A 17,103-nucleotide genomic window follows, 5' to 3' on the forward strand; every position below is an offset into this window, starting at 1 on the left:
AAAACTCATTATTTTGCCTGGTATACCGAATACATGTTCCAGTGAAAGCTTATAAAATGTAATTCTGAGCATTTTTCTTAGTCATATTCGAACAAGTTTTCCTAAACCTGGTAGTAGTTTCATCTCCTGAATAATTAAATAAACAAACAAACCAGAAAATACAATTATCTTCAAGAACAAAGAAAAAAAAAATCTGTTATGCTTAATATCTTTAGTTTGATCTGTATGTCTTAATTCTCTTCAAGTAGTTTTTTCTTTTCAAAATTTCCCAAGCCTTGTTCTTTTTTGAATCCAATCATAGATTTTATTCCAGATTGAATCAAATCATTTTTTTTTTATTTGCTTGATTCATTTTTTTTATTTGCTCTTTCACTGCAAGGCGGCAAAGTTTAAAAAAAAAAAAAAAAAAAAAAAAAAAGAAGAAACCTACGATTTTGTGTTGTTTTTCTTTTTCTGTTTTTCATTCAAAAGATTTATTTTCTTTGGTTTTACATTCTTATATGGAAATAATGAATTGCGTTCGTATAGGCATTTTGGATGCCGCAATTGAAATAGCGTTTCTGGCGAGTCAGAGGACATACAGACAGCCTGCATATCACTCAGGTCTTCATCCAGGCAGGTCAGAAAATCCAAGCCATTGTTAAAGAATATGAAGCGACATCTCAACCAAAGAGCAGATCAGACAGCTCTGGTCTGGGGAGTACAGGACATACAGGAACATGAAAAATAATTGGGATTACCTCACTTATCAGGAGATCCAAAAGGCAAGGCTTGAGGAGTATCAAGTATAGTGTGTTGAAAAATGGTTAACTCAAGCCTTTAAGGGGCTGTTTGGTAAATGTGTTTAAACACATGTTTTTAGTTTTTAAACAACATTACATGTATTTCCATACACTTTTTCACTCACACGTATTTTCAAAAAATATAAACAACGTTACTAGAACAACATTACCAAACGGCCCCTAAACCTCTTTTAATACTAGCATAAATAAAGAAAAAAATCAATTTTATTTGTACCCCTAAAAAGAATTTCATTTTTAAGTCTTATTTAGATATTTAAATCATTTGTTTTAGTGTTGATTTTATTCAAATAGTTAACACCTTAAGTTATACAACTTGAGTAATGTCTCTAACTATATTATGCTTTAACCTTTAAGAACACATTTATTAATATTACACATGACAAAAATAATAAATTTAATAATTAAAACATTTGAAAACAAAATTAAGCCAAAATCCCAATTCATTAATGAAAAACAATCCAATTTTTTTTTTTTTTAAATGAAAAAGAAGTTTAAGTAAAGATAGCAATTTGGTCTTGTAGGAGGGATAGGCCCAAAAATGTATATTGGGGCCTTGGGCTCTGTCCGATGACACTTAGTAGTCTGAGGACAAGAGAACATTGATATAAAGGTACAAGCTAGTGAATGAAGGAAAGTGGTTGGCCATAAGGGTTTAGGAAGGAGGTCCGAGGACAAATGAGTCCTTGGTTTAACAGAGCGGAGTTTAGAAGGGTTGACATGACATCAACGGCAGCATTTTGGGTAGTTCTAATGGAAAGGACGAGCATCAGGAAGGAATAAGACGAAGGGGAAGGTAAGAAATATCTAAGGGAAAGTTGCTATCACCGCATTAAATGCTCTGTAGCTAACTCTCTAGTTGTATTAATGTGGAAGTGATACCTGAACAGTGATGTTCAGTCTTACAACTGCCACTAAAAGTTTCAAGAAGGTGTTGATGGGACAAGGGTAAGAGTTGGCCATTTGATCTACACGTGGAGGGTTGAGATAGAGTAAGGGATGGTAATATGAAGGAGAGAAATCCCATTACAAGGGGGGACCAGAGAATTAAAAGAGAAAAACACTATAGGAACAAGAACTGGACTTGTAACCAAATTCAAAAGAAATATATACAAGAACTAATCGCCTCAAATTGTGCCGAGGACGATTTTCTTTGGGTAAAACTAGTTTATCTTTGCTTTCTTGTTATCCAGATCCACTATAATTGTTATCCAACTCAATAGAACCTAGTTTTCTAACCCACTTTCTATAAATTCATTGTATTGGGCTCTTTGGGCCTAAATCCTTTTACCTTTTGGGCTTAGGAACTAAATCAGGGCCTTACAAGTCCGATAGATCTAATTTAGCCAAATATTATTTATGATCTAAAAGGACATAAGTGTTGGGTTAAAATGAATTGACCCCCTGCAAATTAATTAATTACCCAAGTTAATTAATTAGTCAAATTACATGCAATAGCGTGGTAGCACAAACAAATCACCAAATAACTAAATGTAGCGAAATTAAATTTGACATAGGTGATTTGTTTATGAATGGGAAAACCACTAAGGCAAAACCCCACTGGATGAATTTAAGGTTACTACTCCCGAGAATCCACTATTATTAATCACAAGCAGTTACAAGTATGAGAAATCTTACCAAACCCTTTGGCCTATCCCGAAATACCAACCTGTAGTTGAACTTTTATCCCAATACCCAATTGGACTTGTATTGTAACGGTAATCTCTCCATTCAATGCACGAATCCCTATACGTGACTAACCAATGATGCATAGATCCCAGTACGTGACTAACTCACCAACTTGAAGAAGATGTTGACTGCAAAGTTCTTCAGTTTATCAACAATGAAGATTAGGAAGCTCCTTGGTCATAAAACCCTTGGTGTAAAGATGTAGTAGCTTCTACAAAGCGAATGATGAATTAGAGCAATTTTTGCCTCCTGTCACACAATGCATGTATTATTCTTTTGCATCATCTTGTGACAACCCTTAAAATAATCCTTACATATGTCTAGGATTGTGAGAAAAGAAACCCTACACAAATACATAGGAATATGCGTGTAATCAGATCTTGAAAATCTGATTTCGTAATTCTCGACATATATAGCTTGTGTCGAGCTTCTATCAAGCTTTAACATTAAATCTCGATAAAAGTCTTTCTGTCGAGATTGTTGTCGAGTTTTAAAGAACAACACTTCCTTTACTTGTTTCTTGGTCAGACTTGCATGGCTTCAATACTTAACTTGAACACTTGTTTCTTGAAGTACTAAACCCATCATAGATCTACCCAATTACAAGTAAAGTGCGTTTTGTCAAAGGATTAGCCAATTACATAAATATGTCCCTAACAATAAGAGGAATTCTAAATTGAATTAGTTAGACTTTCGAAGAAATATAGTCATGAAAAGATTCATAGGAACCTTAAATTATATGATCTAAAAGGATATGAGAGAAATTCCACATACTAAGAAATTAACACAAAGCACAAATAGAATTTTAAAATATAAAAATAGATAAACATTGATAAAATCTTAACAATCAATAAGTAAAAGTAATCTGAAATCAGATTGCACTACAGCACAAGGACATGTTTTGAACCAAATTTTTCATATTGATAGTTAATTGAAAAAAATCAAAACACTTACAAACTAAATACATAAAATAACCAAACCTAAAACACACAAAATATTCTTACCTAAGAGAAACCAATAACTTAAATGGGTGTCACATGTTTTGCTTCTTTATAATAGACTTCCTTTGACATAATATTCATACATGCAAATTTAGAAACAAATAACAATAAGTAAGATGAATTTATTTAATCAAAACTATCATATACAAATACATATGCATAAGATGCAACTTGAAAAAAAAAAAGCAAAACAAAAACATGTGAGGAAATATATCCTAACATTTAATAAAATAATTTTTTAAATAATTAATAAAACGTAAGATGAACCTTGAGGGGGAAAAAGTGTGAGGGTTGTGTGGGATTCTAGACTTCAGTTTAGAATTTTTTTATTTTTTATTTTTTCTAGGGAAGTTAAAAAAAAAATTATAATAGACTTTTAGTTTGAATAGAATTAAAATTTGTTCAAATTTTACTAAATTAAACTATTATTAATTTTATCACTTAATTTGAGGAAATATATCCTAACAATTAATAAAAAAATTAATTTAATAATTAATGAGAGTAGTTGTTTATTAGGAAAAAAAAAGTTCTAGAGAGAGATAGAGAGAGAGTATCATATAAGTTTATCAACTCCTATGAATCTATATAACATTTATATCCTTCCAATACAAATACATATGCCTAAGTTGCAGCTTGGAAAAAACAAAAAACAAAAATGTGGGATGCAAGAGGAATTCTATGGAAAGACTAAATATTTTTATATATATATATATATATATCATTATTATTAATACCGTTCCATTCCGGCCAGAATGGTCGGAATTTTTCGTACCGGTATGCAAATCGGTACCAGAATACCCCACGTTCCCCCTTAGGTCAAATTTCGGGCCGTTTCGAGCCATTCCAGTCATTCCGGAAAATTTCGGCCAATTTCTGCCGAGATGTAAATTCCAGTCGGTACAAGATTTAGCTTGTTAAAAAAAAAACAAAAAACAAAACAAACCAGTAAAGGTTCAAACGACGCCGGCCCGCCATTTGCCTGAATGAACCCAGCGTCCCAGCCCACTTCTTCTTCTTCTTCTTCGTTTTGTATCCACTGGTTAGTGGACCGGTCTTTTGACTCTTTTGTTCTTTTATAGTTTTATTTTCTTTTGTCTTGAGTCTCTTCTAGAGTCTTTTATTGTTTTCAAATTTTAACTTTTCTGAGCCCAATCACGTGAGTGACTTTGGAAATGACAAAAAAAAGTTAATACAAAAGCAAATGTCAGTCAGAGCCTCAGAGGTACTATTTTTGTTTTCCTCATTATACAATGGTTTGTAACTTTATATTAATATTAATTTATTTTTTAAAAAAATATTATTATTAGAAAAATATTATATTGATAACATTTTCACAATACTTACACAATAAATTGTAAATAATAGGTTGTATACATGTGTGTTCATATACATACATATATATATATATATATTTTTTTTTTAAGAACTCCGAAACACCTTGAAACGGTACGCCGAAATAGACCGGTACCAAAATATTCCGTTCCACTGGACAAATTGAAACGGGCTCCGAAACGGAATTAATAACATTGATATATATATATATATATATATATAATTTGAAATTTTGATAATATATTTTTAGTTAGAGTAGAATTTAAATTTCTGAAACTTAGTGCATGTTGCATGTTTTGTTAATACTTATTTTTACTTTATCTAAAGAAATTGATAAGAACAAATAAGTTGTTGTCTCTATCAACTAAAACTTAGATGCATGTTGTATGTTTTTGTCAAAACACTTATTGTTACTTTATCTAAAAAAATTGACAAGAAAAAAAAAGTTTTTGTTTCTATCAACTGAAACTTAAATGCATGTTGCATGTTTTGTTAAAACATTTATTGTTATTTTATCTAAAATGCATGTTGCATGTTTTGTTTAAATACTTATTGTTACTTTATCTAAAGAAATTGATAAGAACAAATAAGTTGTTGTCTCAATCTAAAAAATGTTTATATCTAAAATATTGATGTAATTTGGTGAAGCCACTTGGCATAACCATAACTTCTAAAACTCAAGTTTTATTATAAAAACACTTATTATATTTTATCTAAAATGCATTTGCATGTTTTGTTAAAATATTTATTGTTACTTTATCTAAAGAAATTGATAAGAACAAATAAGTTGTTGTCTCCATCTAAAAAAGTGTTTTTATCTAAAAATTTGTTATAATTTGGTGAAGCCACTTGGCACAACTAAAGCTTAGAAAAAAAATGGTGCAATTTAGTGAAGCCACTTGACGTAACCATGGCTTCTAAGCCCAACTTTTATTATATAATATATGATATAGTATTATTTTTATGATATGTTGATGACTAGGATCTCAATCAATAAATTATAACACATGACACAATATTGTTAGTTTGGAAGACCATTAGGCATTACAGATGTGGTCCTCCATGAGGACTAAGTAATTTCTTTGTTGGATACACCACAACTTGTCTTAAAGCCATAAATATTTTCTAGGGGCCAAGCTAAATATATAGTCATTTTCAATCCACAAATAACATGTACACACACATACACATACTTTGTAAACATTGTTGAGGGCGAAAAAGTTTTTCCTTTCGACAAATAAGATTTTTGTTGGGTTGGGGGCCTAAACCGAAACTCGACGATGGGCTTAAGGCACGGCCCAAAGGCTATCGGCGAAGATCCGAAGAACTCACTTTATTTTATGCCTTGGGCTTAGGTTGAGACTGACAAGAACGGCCCACAAATAACTCCTATAGTAGACACGTTAGCATGATTAAAAAGCATATTGTAAGAAATTGACCAGTAGTAAAATGTTTTTGTAGAAAATATCCCAGCGGTAAAATGTTTCTGCAGAAAAATAGCCTAGAGGTAAAATGTCCTGGTGGTAGCTGTTAGTTATTTCACAAATTAAGGAAAGTATCCACATTTTCAAACTCATCATTCATTGGCTCTAGAGAAGAGTCTTCTAACACAACAATATGAGGAAAAAATTCTATAGTGACAGTTACATCATAATCTTCAATAGTAAATGAGTAAATGAATGTTATGGGCTCCATTATAACAAATAATGAGGAAAACTTAGTGTGAGATGAAGAAAGAGAGAGAAATCTCAGCTAGTGCAGCAAGATCATTATGGTGCCAAGACATGCTCGTGAATATAGTATATGTAGTGAGTAGAGAAAGTCATTTGTGAGTAGTGTAAGTAATGAGTGAGAGTATATAGTAAAGCTGCTAAGACTTTCTACTGGGGACAGATAAATGTTTATGAGTAGGAGTTTGAGGAGTATTTGTGAGCTAGGAGCTGGAGAACTTAGTCTCTAAGCTTGAAACTAAGAACTCAGAACTTTGCCAGAGCTTAGAGAAGGTTTAGACAGAGAAGTTAAAGAAGAACTCTTTCTATCAGTGTGTCCCTTAGTGTATATTGGGTCCTCGCTGAAGGATTAGTGGAGAGTTCCATTTATAGTTGAGTTTGAGGGGGTAATTAGCAAATAATCTCTGCTAAATCTTCCTCAATCTTCAGAAAGTCCTTAGAGAATCGTTCATAAGATTTTGGCCAAGAGTAATAAGCTTAGCTTTAGGATGCTTTTGCTGTTTTGGGTAATAACAGTTGGTTTAGCATTAAATGCTGATTTGGCCTTAGCTGATGGGATTAAAGCATGTATTAGGCTAATGATCTTGGTTTTGTTGCTGCTAGAATTAGAGTTCCCTAGGGCAAATTGTATCACCCTAAGCCAGGTGTCAATCTTGGAGCCCTACGTTGGGAACTTTGTTGGGATCCCTTTGGTGCCCTCTAAACCACATTTCCCTAAGTTTTCCTATGTGGGTTCATGTGCTTGGTCCATGAACCAGAAAGTACACGTTTTTGGCATGATAATGAACTGATTTCATGTTGCTCCAGAAGTATTCATGACTTCGTTATGGCCGCCCTTGGCCCTTGATCGAATGTGTTGGAGAAGGAAGGAGATACAGTTGGCTGAAACTTCCTAGCTTTTTGTCATGTCACCTCAGCTTTATGTCACATGAGAAATGATGGAATTCAGCTTGGCAAGGAAGGGTTTAACCCCTGCTGGACACGTGTCCCTCTTCTGATCTGATTGGACATGCTGGAACTGATGGTGATGGGCTCCAGCTATCAAGTTGTGCTGAAGTTTGGCTGGATAGCTCACGTGAGCTTCAGGTGCTGGGATTTGTATATGAGTTGAGCTGGCTTAGCTGGGCTTTAAGCTTCCTTGGGCTAGGTCATCCCTACAAAAATGAATGGTTTTGCCATAGGTAATATACATGGGCTTTTGTAGTTAGTTGATTATGGAAAAATAAGCTTAGTTCCCATAAATTTTGTGAAAGAAATATTTTGAGAGATGAGTAATTTAAATTTCCCATGAGTTAGGAACTTTAGTATATATTTTGCTAAGAGATAGTTTTGGGCTTTGAGCATAATGTAACAGTTTTTGCCAAAATAATATTTGGGCTTTTGTAAATTGGTGCCAAAGTATCATTGGGCTTTATGAGTAGTTGCCAAAAATAATATTTGGGCTTTATAAAATAAGTGCCAAAATAATATTTGGGCTTCATAAAAATGGGTGCCAAAATAGTATTTGGGCTTTGTAAAATAAGTGCCAAAATAGCATTTGGGTTTTGTAGAAATAGTGCCAAATTAGCATTTGGGTTTTGTAAAATAAGTGCCAAAATAGCATTTGGGTTTTGTAAAAATAGTGCCAAAATAGCATTTGGGCTTTGTAAAAATAGTGCCAAATTAGTATTTGGGCTTTGTAGGATTTCGTAAAAATATTGCCGTGTAGCAATGGACTTAGTAAGAATGCCGTGTAGCAACGGGCTTTAGAGGTGCCATATCGTAATGGGCTTTGGAGGGGCCGTATCGTAACGGGTTTTTAGAGTGCCGTTTCGTAACAGGCTTTAGAGGTGCCGTATCATAATAGGCTTTTAGAGTGTCGTGTCGTAATAGGCTTTAGAGGTGCTGTATCGTAACGGGCTTTAGAGTTGCCGTATCGTAACGGGTTTTTTAGAGTATCGTATCATAACGGGCTTTAGAGGTGTCGTATCGTAACAGGCTTTTAGAGTGCCATGTCGTAACGGGCTTTAGAGGTGTCGTATCGTAACAGGCCATATCGTAATGGGCTTTAGAGGGGGTTTTGTTGGGCTTTTTGGATTTTCCCACAAGGTAAATGTTTTTTGGGCTTTTTATGTGGAGATAGTATAATTTTGTGGCCCAATCTTGGTAGTAATATGATGAGTATTTCTTGTGGAAACCCAAGTTGGATAATATGTGGGTAATATGTGTGAGAGGGCCCAAGGTAATTTATGGAGCTTATATAGAGAGTATTTGTGGGAGCCCAATAACATGGAGAATATTTGAGTAATATGTGGGGAATATTTATGTGGGCTCAAAATAGTTTATGGGCTTATGTGGGTATTTTTGTGAGTGGGCTAATGAAATTATGACCCAAAAATTTGTACCTCAACACACATTTCTTTTAGTGTGCGCAATAACAAGTGTATAACAAAGATTTTTTTTCTTATGTCTTTGACATGATTTATTATATGTGTTATCATTCTCATATATTTTGATAAGCTTATCTTCTTATACGTAAGAACATTTTGTAAAGTCAATTTTATATAATTCAAGTTAAATATTTTTTTCATTAAATTGTGTTTAATCATCTTTTAAATTATATTAATGATAAATAATATTATTTAAACCATTTAAATAAATATTAATTTTTGTTAAATAAATTAAATATTAGACATTAGACAATAATAATATTTTTATAAAAATAAAATGTATACAAATCAAATAAATTCATATTTAAGAGAAATAAAATAATAACAATAATATTAAATAAAAAAATTTTGATGGATGAAAAAAGAATAACATATCCCCCACTTTTAATCATAAAATTCATTGCATCTTTTTTTTTTCTTATGTATAAAGGTGGAAAAAATAATGCACCCTTATGTCTCTAACTCTTAAATACAAAATGAAAATTATTATTATTAGAAATAAATGGGCATGTAACTCCCTTAAAAGTTACCATTGTTTTTTAGTGGAGTTTGTAGTGTGTTTTTTGTGTTATAACCTTTTTTCCTTTCCCTTTCTCTCGTGTGTGTGTTTGTTTCTCAAAAAAAAATATTAAAGTTAATTAATTATATATATTAGTGCTTTAATTATTATTATTATTTTGATAAAAAAAATGTTTTAAAATTTAAATTAGTGTCTGTACAAAAATAAGAGGAGGAGGAAGATTTTAGTTTATAACTTAATTTCTAAAAAATATTGGGGGACCAAACGTTGGTGGCCCCTCCTGCCTCTGCCGTTGGTCACAACCCACCTTCCCTACTGCCCCAATTGTCAAGAAAATTTTCAAAAAAATGTCAACCACTAAGTTTGTGTAAGGTTTCTCTTTTCCCTTAAAAAAAATCAAAACAAATTGAAAATTTATGAATGTTTAACCGTAAGTTTTTGAAGGTTTCGGTCAACTTAATTAGAAAAAAATTTTGTCAATGAAAAAGAGATCTTGGGTTCAAATACTGCCTATATAAAAAACTAATTGGTATCATGACCTGATAATATTGAGCAATCATCTTGGAGTGGACTATAGAGATTTGCTGCTGCGGAATCTTTGTCAAAATAAATTTTACACTCAAAAGAAAAGTATTTTGTCAAATACTTTGTGATAAATGATAAATCTCACCACACTCAAATAGAATACTCAATGGAGTTATTAATAGAAAATGTTGAAACTTTATTCTAATTGACAAATTTTAACTCTACCAGGATACAATTAGGTTTTCTTTGAAGCAAATGGACAACTTCCTAGTCCTCAGTAGAATTATTGTCCCTTCATCACGAAGGTGTTGTGAATTTTTCCTTGGAATAACAAGTTTATTCCTTGGCTAGTTGGGTTTTCTCTTTCTAGGGATTGGGAAATAGGAGTTTTTAGTCTAGTGTTTCCAAAAAATCAGGCAACTTGGCAATGGAAGACTTGACACAGAGTTGGAGTTGTCTGACGTTATTTGACAAGGAGGGCCTTGGATGCAATCTCACAAAAAGGAAGACGTCATGACTCACTCAATAGCAGCCAAATTTCTGACAAAAAGAGCTCTAAATGTGGACATCATCGCTAGGACTTTCAATCCTTTATGGAGGCCTCGCAATGGTTTTAAAATCCAAAATCTTGGTGATCATGTTATGCTGTTTACCTTCGATAACAAAGCTGATGTGGATCGTGTCCTTGCAAGCGAACCATGGAGTTTTGATAAACACTTAGTAGTTATGCAAAGGTATGAGCAAGAAACAGCCATTTAAGAAATCCTTTTTTACCGAGCTAGTTTTTGGGTTCAATTGCATGGCATACCATTATGCTACAGAACTATGGAAGCGGCGATTAAGATTAGCTCTGTCATTGGAGAGGTTTCTCATTCAATTACTCCAAAGGAATCCAATGGGGGAACTTTCTTTCGCCTCAAAATTACAATTGATCTTTCTCTTCCTTTGTGTCGAGGGCGCCTTATTTCTTTGGAAAACGGTAAACTAACATGGGTGAGTTTCAAATATGAGCGACTCCCAAACATGTGTTACTGGTGTGGACAACTCACTCATGATGATAAAGACTGTGAAATCTGGATTAACAGTGAGGGCACTCTAAAATCAGAAGAGAGACAATTTGGGGCACATTTAAGAGCACATGATTTTGTCCCATCTTGAAACACTTGTGTAACAGTGCCGGCATATTATTCAACCAAAAAAAAAAAAATCTACTCCAAGTGTTCCCCAATCATCAATGGAATTCGAGACACAAGATCACCCCTCAAATCATGGTGGAGAGCAGGTGGTTGGGGGTGGCCGAGGAAGCTTTGATGAGAATGTGGTAAGGAAGCCGAAGAGCCACCAAACGGGTAGACCAACAGACAGTTAAGACGATAAAGAGGGGGAAGCATTACCTGAAGTGACGCACGGGATAACTATTGCTTTTAAGACGAATTTTAATCACTCTGCTGTTGTAGATCAGGTTTTAAACAATGAAGCCATTTTGGAGAACCTTAAAAATAGCTTGGAATCCGAGTTAAATAGCATTGAGGCCGAGCTATCAAAGTTTGATAAGGAAGAGTCGCAGAAGTAACAAACTCTACCCTAGCACGTGACAAACTTATCCGAACCTAGCCCATCTAAATGAAGCATATGGGCCACTTACCAAGGCTAGGGTTGATGACACCTCATCTGAACTTCAAAAACTACCATCCTGGTCACGCACTCGACCAAACATCCCAGAGCTTAGTAATTCTTTCACATCTGTTATTGGAAAAAAAAAAAGAAAAAAAAAAATAGCTCACCTTGATAGAGATTGAACAGGAGTAGGGTTCCAAAAAACATCAGAAACTTCAGGAGTTTGAGAATGCTTCTTTCAAGGTGGAGGAGGCTGGTTGCTAGCCCCACCAACCACGATGAATTGCATCAGTTGGAACTGCTGTGGTTTAGGCCAAATACGTGCAGTTTTGGAACTCATTGAATTGGTCAAGAAATATGCCCTATAAATTATTTTTCTCATGGAGATGAGATCAAGAGAGGGTTATCTGAAAAAATTATGTGCTAAACTCCATCTTCAAAACATTTTCATTGTTCCAAGAATAAACACAAGTAGTGGATTGGCTCTATATTGGAAGAATGGCATCGATCTCAAAGTCATGATTTCTTCCACATCCTATATTGACACAGTAGTTAACCTAGGAGAGGATAACGCTTGGCAGTTCATGGGTTTCTATAGGGATCCGGTAACAGCCAACTGGGAACACTCCTGGGCACTACTAAAGCATCTTCGTCTCAAGGTGGATCTCCCTTGGATTTGTGTTAAGGATTTTAATGAAATAGTTAAAGCGGAGGAAAAAATGGGAGGAGTCCTTAGAAGAGAAAGATTGATGATAGAGTTTAGAGAAGCTCTAGATTTCTGTGGTTTTTGGGATGTAGGTTTTGTGGGTTCACCTTTCACCTGGTACAACAACAGGATTGATGAAATGGTTACTTGGATCCGGTTGGATAGGGGAGTAGCTATACCCTCATGGTCGCAATTAATCCCTATGGTTAGGGTTCATCATGTAGAAGGTTCTTTATCAGATCATTGTCTTTTGTGGATAAGATCGGATTATGAAAATATTCGATTCTATAAAAGAAACAGGTCGTTTTGCTTTGAGGCTGTCTAGTTGAAAGATGAAAGATGTGAGGGGGTAATCAAGGATGCGTGGTTGCAGACAAATTTAGGAGATCAGATGCAAAAAGTGATGGGGAAGATTGATGCATGTAGCACGAGCCTAAGGAGTTGGAGCCGATTACCTTTTGGCAATATTAGGTGAATGCTTGAGATGAAAAAGAAACAACTTGTACAAGCTAGGGCACTATCAATAAGGGGAGGTAATCATGAACAAGTACGGATTCTCAAAGGTGAAGTATATGAACTCATGGTGAAGGAAGATTGTATGTGGCATCAAAGGTCTAGGGTGGATTGGCTGAAAAGTGGGGACTTGAATACTACCTACTTTCATAGCCAAGCTACTCAAAGAAATAGACGAAACTACATCTTAAAGTTGGAGAAGGAGGATGGCTTTGTGATTGAGGAAGAACATTTGATTGGGGAAGAGTTGGTGAATTATTTCACCAAGATTTTCACTTTGGCACAACCAACAGATTTTGAGCCGATTCTCAAAGGAATTGAGCAAAAGGTTACTCCTAGCATGAACTCAGATTTGACAAGGGAATTTATAGTAGATGAGGTGGAGCAAGCTTTGAAACAAATGAAGCCATTATCAGCTCCTGGACCAGATGGTATCACCAATTTTTTATAAATCTTGTTGGAATTTTATTGGGTAGGATGTTGTTGCAGCCACTCTCTCTATTCTCAATATAGGTAACATGCTAGAAAACCTAAACCACACTTTTATCTCCCTTATCCCGAAAACAAAATTACTAGAAAAAGCCAAGGATTTTAGACCCATAAGCCCTTGTAATGTCTTATACAAAATTGTTTCAAAAACCATTGCAAATCGATAAAAAAAAAATTCTCCCAAAATTGGTCTCCGAAACACAAAGTGCTTTTATGTCTGATAGATTGATTTCAAATAATATTTTAGTGGCTTTTGAAACCCTCCACCACCCCAGAAATAAAAGGAAAGGGAAATCCGGTTATATGGCCTTAAAACTTGACATGAGTAAAGCATATGACAGAGTGGAATGGGTCTTTTTAGAAAAAGTGATGGAGAAATTGGGTTTTGATAACAAATGGATCTCCCTCATAAGCTCATGTATTCATTCTGTTTCTTTCTCTGTTTTGGTTAATGGTGCACCCCATGGTCATTTTACCCCCAAAAGAGGACTCTACCAAGGGGATCCCTTATCCCTTTATTTGTTTCTATTACGTGCAGAAGGTCTACATTCTCTTATTTAGCAACAAAAGGATTTTGGGACACTCCATGGTGTCTCCCTATGTAGAGCTGGCCCTAAGGTGTCTTACCTATTTTTTGCAGATGATAGCCTGCTTTTTTGTAGAGCTTTACAACAGGAATGTAACACAATCTTAGAAATTCTACAACTTTATGAGGCCACTTCGGGTCAACAAATAAACAAGGACAAAATTCAACTGTTCTTCAGTTCCAACACAGATTAAACCATGAGAGATCAAATAAAAACAACACTAGGAGTTTCGGCCACCACACATTTTGAGTCTTACCTCGGTGTTCCTTCCTTTGTGGTCAAAGCAAAACAACAAAGCTTCAGCTATATCAGAGAATGGATTTGGCACAAGATTCAAGGGTGGAAGGAAAAACTACTCTCATAAGGGGGTAGGGAAATCTGATAAAAGCAGTTCTTCAAGCCATGCCAACTTACACCATGGGTTGCCTCATGCTACCAAAATCCTTATGCAAGGATATCGAAGCTCTAATCCATAAGTTTTGGTGGGGTTATAAGGGAAGCAAGGAAAATACATTAGGTTGCTTGGAAAAATCTTTGTTTATCAAAGTGCAATGTGGGTTTGGGTTTCAAGGACATTGAGAATTTTAATTTGGCTTTGCTGGGAAAACAGGTATGGAGGCTTCTTCACAACACTGACTCCCTACTATACAAAGTTTTCAAATCAAAATAGTTCCCAAATTGCTCAGTTTTAGATGATGAAGTAAAGAAAAATGGGTCATATGCTTGGCAAAGTATCTTAAAAGCTAGGCAAGTGGTGAGATTGAGGGCAAGGTGGAGGATAGGAAATAGGGAATCTGTTTTTGTTAGGAAGGACAAGTGGCTGCCAACTCAACATGTTAGCTGCATTATCTCACCACAAAGAAATTTTCCAAACAATACTCGGGTTTTTGCTTTGATTGATGAAGAAAACTCTTGCTGATTAGAGGATTGTGTCCGAGGTGAGCTCTTGCCCCATGAAGCAAGTGCAATCCTAAGTTTACCTCTTAACCAAGGCGGTGCAGCTGACAAACTGATCTGGTTTGCAACAAAAAATGGTGTTTACACCACAAAAGCAGCCTACCAGTTACTCATGGAGGAGGTGGGTAAGGCTGAAGTGGGTCCTTCAAACCGATGTGCTCACAAAAATTTATGGTAGCAAGTCTGGTCTCTGTAAGGTGGTGGGCTATGCTAGTGGTGTTGGGCTGCTTCCTGCGGCACTAAGCCCAAGTTTTCAGGATAAGGGAGTTGGGACTGGTCTAGCTGCAACTTAAGTTGGTTCGGCTTGTGCACAAACTAGGCCAGGTCTACCAGGAACGTGTTTACGGCAGGCAGAACTGTTTCAGGCAAGTTGTGGTAGACAGACACAATAATAATAAAATAAACCAAAAATATTTAGCCACTCAGTGGGAAATGACCAAACAGCCCTTGAACTCAATTATAACAGCAATATTAATTGTTTTATAGAAGGGAAAGAACAGAACAGAAGTTAAAAAATACTAGTCGCTAACCCGTGCGATGCACGGGATAGTTAAACAAAATTTATACACATTCACCTTTATTGGTACAATCATTTGAAAACAATTATAACTAATACCCAAATATAAGAGACACATTGACTTACTATTTAAAGTAGCCTTCTGAAGAATTTACACATACTGTGCAACTGAGCTTGCACAGACTATTTTTTTAGAGTGGTTGATCTCAACATTGGCGTGCATTTAATCTTTCACTAAAAGCAAAGGGAAGTAAATCATGTGCATACATCTTTATGAGCAATTTTTGGTAGTCAGGCGTAACAAATGTGTAATCATTTTGTCCTATTCCTACCATCTAAGAATATATCATCTCTTATAAGTTGATGATGCCAAGTTTTAACATATCCTCTCCTTTTTTTTTTCCCCAAAGAAATAAAAGGACTTTAAAGACATGTCCAATTTGTTAAAATGCAAGTGCTTCAAGCCATAGAACGATTTAATGAAAATTGCAACTCCATGAATTGAATTTGTAAATGGTATTAACTATTGGCTATTAATGCGATTATTAAGCCGTACCACATTGAATATGTTTCTCTACCAAAATATATAAACAAACTAACTTTACAAAAGCTAAACTTTATAAGCTAAAACCTATACCGTGAGTTGTAGATCTTGAATGCTATACTATGCGTTTAGGGCTTCCTACATCTGGAGAGAGAGAGTTTGCAGAAACCAAAAAAAATCTCTCTATAGCTTAAGAAACACAATATACTAAAATCAAAGAGAGAAAATTTTCGGAGGACAAAATATTATAGATAATTTAAAAGAATTTTGGTTTAATTCCTGAACACCGCAACTCCATAAAATTCATACTAATAATAATATTTTATGATAGCGCAGTTAGAATTTTGGTTTAATTCTTGAATACTGAATTGGAAATTGATTATATGAGTATTCAATGGTGAACAAAGAACTATGTATTAATTAATATATAAACAAAACTAACCTTACAAAAGCTGAACTTTATAAGCTAAAATCTATACCGTGCGTTGTAGATCTTGAATGCTATACTGTGCTTTTAGGGCTTCCTATGTCTGGAGAGAGAGAATTTGTAGAAACCGTGACTTTATATTTCTTAACTTGAGAGAGGGGTAAGGTTGCTAGGGTTTTGAGGAGTTCTAATGTTTTTATTTTTATTTTTTATTTTTTAAATATTGTGCTGACGTGGAAAATTGTGGTGCCAGCAAAGGCTTCGGTTTTATATATATATAGATTAATATATATGGGTTAGTCAGAATGTTAGGGAAATCAATCAATATTCGATCTGCAGGAGCAGAGCCAAAGAGGAAAGAACGTTCCTTCTCAACGCGGTTAATATCTCAGGAAAGAGTCCTGCCGTGGAGATTAACCGTCCTAAGGGAAACGGACCTGAGTGGTTTTTCTGCATAGATGCTCTTTGAGGTTTTCAAAGAGAGCAGGATTTCATGAAGGAGAGAGGGAACCAATCTACCGATGCATGCCTACCGTTCTCATTCTCACTTTTGTCTTTCTTTCTTGCGGTTTTCTTTCTTTCTTTTCCCCCCTCTCTTTTCTATTTCTTTGTTTCTCTTTTTAAGTTCCTATTTCTTAGTCGAAGTTTCGTCCTCCTCCTTCTACTCACGGCAAGACCCTCTTTTTATAGTGCCTGCTGTGACCAGATTTTACTGTTTTA

This window comes from Quercus robur, chromosome 5 (genome assembly GCF_932294415.1).
Source record: "Quercus robur chromosome 5, dhQueRobu3.1, whole genome shotgun sequence".
NCBI lineage: Eukaryota > Viridiplantae > Streptophyta > Magnoliopsida > Fagales > Fagaceae > Quercus > Quercus robur.